Genomic DNA, 6,366 nt, shown 5'->3' with positions numbered 1-6,366 from the left:
CACAAATTCATACCTTGAAGGCCTATTTTTCCTAAATTTCAATTCAAGATGATGCATCCTTTTGCCATGCATTCTAACAATTATTTTGTCTTCATTCTTTAATGTTCTTTTTGCTTGTATGCATTTATACGTCCTTTTCAATATTTCACAGATATATGGAACCAAGGATTATTATATTAAAAGAATATTGAAAATATAAATCCTTTAGTCTTTTGAAACCATTTAACATAATGCCTTTTAGATAAAAATATTTTTCAATAATTTTTTAATCTCTATCTAATATCAAACACTTTTTTTTTAAAGTTTAAATATAAAAAAAAAAATATCAAAACAAAGTGATTTCCCAAAAACATCAAAAACAGAGTTATATTTACAAATTTTCAATTATCTCATTATTTTAATAAAATATTCTATAAAGAAACATCATGAATTCAAAGATATATGTAAAATGTAAAATCTATATCAAACAATTAAAACATATAATGAATGGTGAGAACACTCAGAGAAATAAGAATCTAGTAAACTAAGACTCAAGTTTTAAGACGTGATGCTAAAAGGTGTATACATTTTTACAAATTTCATCAACCCACAAAAATAAGCAAAATTATAGAAAATATATATGAAATAATTTTTTTTATAAAAATTAATAATTTTGGGTTCTAAATATTTTGTTTTATTCACAATTCAAAAGTATATGACAAAAGTGTTTTATTGATTTTAAAAATCAATCGAAAACCTAGAATAGCTTATTCCAAAATAAATTTTATTGAAAAGCAACTAACATATGTATAAATTTTTTGAACTTAGAAGGAGATTTTATGATTTTTTTTTTTAAAACCTATTTTCCTATGTAAAGTCATTTTGCCAAAGTCAATGAAGTCATTATTATTTATAAGTGAAACTAGATAATTAAATTTGGAATTTTAATATTTAATTGTTTAATACAAAGTATTTGGTTCATTGATTTTGGTAACTTGTCTTTTTCATTAAGGAAATTTGTTAACAAAATATTTATTTTTAATTATCTTTTAATTATAAATGGAATGTTTGATTTTATTTGAAAGAATAAATTTTGTAACTTTTCAAATTTCACAGCGTGTTACATTTTAAATCTATGTTGTTGGCACATTAGAGGGTTACGTCCATCAAATCCCTATGTGTTCGAGTGTTGTGAGTATTTTGGTGAATGCACTATAAAGTTAAGGTATACGCATTTCCCAATAGTAATTGCTTTTAGAAGAGTTGGTAGTGCATAATGTCCTACATGTGGGATCAGAGCCAAGGTCAAGAGTTTGAAGTTGTGTTCATCAACTCCCCTTGTGTTCGAATGTCGTGAGTGATTGGGTGAATGTACTATATAAAGTTAGGGTATGCGCATTTCTTAACATCAATTATTTTTAGGAAAGTTTTTAAGATCTAAGATCCTACATAAGCCATGTGTTAAATGTGTGTGACGAGCCCGAATTTTATAGAATTGAAAAGTTATTCATTTTTAAGACCAATTTAATGATAATTTAATTCACTAAAAAAAAATCGATGTCTACATGAATGGAAAGGATTATGAGTTTATATAAAATCTAAGTGGTAAAAGATATTATGAGCAGTGAGTAATTCAATTTTGCAAACAACCCTTCTCCTACCCACTCGGTCTAGAACTTAAGAAGAAAGTGTTTTGAACTTGCAATTACGAAGGTTTCAACCTTTAAATCAGGAAGAAGAATATGGTATTTTAGATGATGAACACCATGAAAATACAGTTGTTCATTTCTTGTTTTTATCATTAATGTAGGATTGACATGGTTTGATGGGTGTTTAAAGCTTGACCTGTCAATCTCCAATACAAATTTGGAGTGTTGTTCACTTTATCATCTTGGATAAAACCTTATATTGTCACATTTTTATTAAGAAAAATGAGAAAAACACCCAAGAGATGGGTGAATTGGGTTTTTCAAAACTTTTTCAATACAACAAATTCAAGCACAATGTAATCAAGAAATGAAGAAATAGAGTTAGAGAATTCAAACTCGGATTTTATAGTGGTTCGACACTTCCTTACCTACGTCCACTCTCCTCAATCTCCTAATCGAGTGAGGGTTCCACTAGCTTGAAGCTTCAACCAAGCTTCTAATTCTTTACACTTGGATTCCCGCTCCAATGGGCTCTTACACAATCTCTTCAAGATTCAAACCTCTTGAAGACTTTAACACTTAAGTTTTACAAGAAAGAATCCCTCAACCTAGCTTAAAGATATCTCAAGTACAAAACAAAGCTAGGATGACTCACAAGGGTGCACTAAAAGATATGCAAGTGATGGTTTAATGCACTAAGAAAGAAATGAAAACTTTTAAACCAAGAATAGGTAGGTAGACCATTGATTGCAAGTATTATCTCTATCATAAATGAAGTGGAGCTCTCAATTTATAGGTTTCTAAGCTCGGGAGCTAAGAAAAGCAAAAGGCAGCCTCGACTTGTTGAGTTGGGGGTCGACCGGGAAGAATGGAACCTCAACCAGGAAGAGGAAGCTACTGGATGAGAGAGAGTGTTTTTTACACTCCTCTACCGGACCTCGACCGGATAAGGGCAATCGGTCGACCGGTTCCTCAACCGGTTGATCCGGTTGGCCAAAGCCTCGTTCGGTTCAGCCTTTTGGCCCCGAAAACCTATCATTTTCAATTCTTTTCTTTTCTAACACTTAAACAAGGTTTTTAGGTAAATTAATATGCCAATTTTGAAACGTTTTGCCTAAGGTACATTTGATAAAACTTGGGTTTTAATGAAATCGAAATTTTAAAGAATAAATTGGGTTTTCAAAGATGCATGAAAAGGTATGAAAAACCTAAGTGCGCCCATGCATTCATCTTACATTCGTTTCCTATGATCAAAAGTCTTCCAATAGTCTCAATCTTGTACCCCTTTGGTCATTTGATGAATTTTCGAATTTATGCATGTGATTCTTTATCATTCAAACCAATTAATCACTTAACCATGATTTGTTATCATCAAAACCCGATTGGGCGAACCCTTGGGCTAACAAAAAAATCTAAGTTCAAATGAGGTAATTATTGAACTCTGTCTTGATTAGTACAAATAATGAGAATAATGAGATTAATGTATACAAAATTAAGTTAGATATAAATAATAAGATTAAAGTATAAATACATAAAACTAAAATATAAAATAATAAGACTAAAGTATAAATTGATAAGACCTAAACATCTACATAATATAAGCCACTTTTTCGATAGGTACCTCTTTTGTGGTGTTGTTATATCTTCTTTCTTATGATTTTGAAGAGCTCAAATTCTTGGACGTGGTCCTTTTTTGAATATCTACATTAGAAATTTTAGAATATGAAATAAAAGAAAAAGGATAATCTATAATGGGAGTAAGTAAAACTTAGCTACTAGTGCAAATTACTTCACAAATACATTATATATCGAGTATGACAAAATTAAACCATAAAAAGATCAAATATTATCAATAAAAAGTTACTCAACATAATGTATCATCCTTTTGTTACTTTGTTCTAACTTTGAAGGCTAAAGAGTGTGTATATTGTTGAAGCCTAGTCAATTGGGAGTGGTGCTTCTCTCTTATTCCATACAAAAGATGTCCGGACAAGTTGTCCAGACACACCCTCTGAAGCCCAAGTCAAATGCTTAATGTCAACTCGCGAGATTGCCCCTTTTTAGATTTAAAGAAGGAGTTTTGAATTGCACGCATACCTTGATTTTGGGCTGGAGGAGGGCCTTTATAGTGTTTGGGACAGTGTCACATATGTGCTGAGGCGGCTTCTTGACTTTTGTAGTCATGATGATAGCACAGTTGATGATAGAGCAAGCATCACCCTTTGGGCGACTTACAGGAATTGCTAATGGGGGTGATCTGATGGTTCACTTGTCACCTTAGTTTGTAGGCCGCATGGTGCATCGTGTGGTAGGTCGCCTGCGGAGACTGGGTGACGTCCCATCGAGCATACTTCTGTCATGAGGAGAATGATTGCTCATGGGAGTGGGTCAGGAAACCTATTCGGAATACATCGTGTAATCTTAGAGGAACACAATGTAAACGCCTACTGATACTTATAGGCTGGATTGGACATTCCGATCTGGTTATGCTCGTTCGGACAGAGATAGAAGGATACCACGTGGAACAAAGGTGACCTGCCACGTGGCCACACGGGGAAGCCCCTACATATATGATTAAATAAAATTCAACTAACATATTTACATGTTATTTAAAGTACTTTTGGAGTCTTGGTTCTTCTTGAATATAGTGTAAATGTTCTAGTTAGAATGACAATTTCATGTTAAAAACTCCTAAAAGTGTTCTCCTAACTTGAGACTTTTAATTCATTCTTTTGACTATTTGCCTCATAAATAATTTTTAAGGTGTTGAAACTGTTTCATGGATAAGACATGTAATTGAGGTCGTGAATGGTAAAATTTTTCAAATGAATGGATAGTTTGGAAAAAATTGGAAACAACCTTTTCGAATAGTCTTATAATGAAAAGTTGTAAAATTATTCTCGGAAAGGAGTCCACATATTTGGAAGATAAAAGGCTAATATCTTCTAATGAGTCAATGACATGACATAATATAACCTTAAATTATTAAACCAGACATAAACTATGAAGTGGCACAACATATTACAAAATACTCTTGTATGAGACAACTAGCTAGATCGGAATCTTCATATTCCTGTAATAAACTAATAATAGATAACGTCAAAGGTGGAAATGACATAACATATAGGAGAATTACCTTTTGGGGTAGATGGACCCCCAAATTAACAAAATGTCCATATAACTCTTTAAATTGAGTTGAAGGATATGAAATAATAACGGACAAATATACCTTTTAAGAACATATATAAAATATTTTATAAAATTAAGTTAAATAATTTTTTTCAATAATTTTTTTTTCAAAAATACTAAATTAAATAAAAGTAGTTTTCAAAAATATTAAATTAAATAAAAGTATTTTAAAAAATATTAAATTACATAAAAGTATTTTTTAAAAATATTAAATTAAATCAAAAATATTAAATTAAATAAAAGTATTTTTCAAAAATATTAATTTTTTTTTCTCAAAATCAACAAAGGGCATTTTTGGAAATACTGAAGGATGATATCCTTCAACTCAATTTCCATACTTTCATTGGGTCTTATGCTCAATTTGAAGAGTTACATGAACCTTTTGTTAATTTGGGGGCCCATCTACCTCCAAAATATAATTCTCCTATATATGAATCCTTCAGGTTAGACCATGTGACTACGTCGCATATTATTATTATTATTATTATTATTATTATAGTGCTAATATCTTGAACTAGAAAAATAAAATAAAATTTTACTAAGTCAAATATAGCGACCTAATTTGTTTATTACAACTCCAATCCCAAATCAACTTGCAAATTATATTATTTTATAGATATATAAAATAATTAAGATTAAAATAAGAATAAAACTATCAAAGTCCTCAATTTTAAACATTTAGGTAGTGTTTGTTTGTTTTTTTTTTTTTTTTGAAAATAATTTATTTTCAGAATTTAAATTGTTTGTTTTTCTATTTTTTCTGACTTATTATAAACTTTTTACTAAATATAAAAAACTAAAATATGTAATTTTTTTTAAATAGAAAAAAATATTATATTAATTTTCCTTTACTTTTTAATATTTAATAGAAATAAAATACTAAAAAAACAAATGATATTTTATTTAACACTATTAAACATTAAAATTTTATTTAAAATTAAATAAAACAACAAACACCATCTTAGTTTATTTGATTTTAACCAATTTAGTCCAACATGGTTCATGCTCATCCTATTCAATTTATTTATTTACCTACTCAATGTTTTCCACAAAAGTGTAATACTAGATAACAATGGCCATTTTTCTTATTTTTCACAAAGAGTAATATAAAAAGAAAGAGTATAAACCATTTAGTGTTTGAACTGTCATGTATAAAAACTTGACTAATAGAATTTGAACCTTTTTTTTTTATAGAAATAATTCATATTCTTTAGAATGTAAATACTTTTCTAATTTTTTTTTTTATAAAGTTTGACACATTTTTATGTGGTCTTGAAAATAAGTTATTTTTAAGAATTAATTTGAAATATTTTTAGGTGATTTTTATAAAGCATATTAAGAGATGCCCGAATATACACGCACAATAGCCTAACTTTTTCGTATTTGAGTTGCTAAAAATAATTTACAAAAAAAATAATAATTGAGAACTATTTTTAAGAATAATACTTAATATTTTTATTGTTCTAAAAAACTTGCTAACCAGATCTACTCAGTAATGTCTATGGCTCTATTTGATAACATTTTGAAAAATAATTCTTAATTGTTTTCA

This window comes from Vitis vinifera, chromosome 4, assembly GCF_030704535.1.
Source record: "Vitis vinifera cultivar Pinot Noir 40024 chromosome 4, ASM3070453v1".
In the NCBI taxonomy this organism is placed as follows: Eukaryota; Viridiplantae; Streptophyta; class Magnoliopsida; order Vitales; family Vitaceae; genus Vitis; species Vitis vinifera.
The sequence above is the reverse complement of the archived record's forward strand: the minus strand, read 5'-3'. Positions refer to the sequence as shown.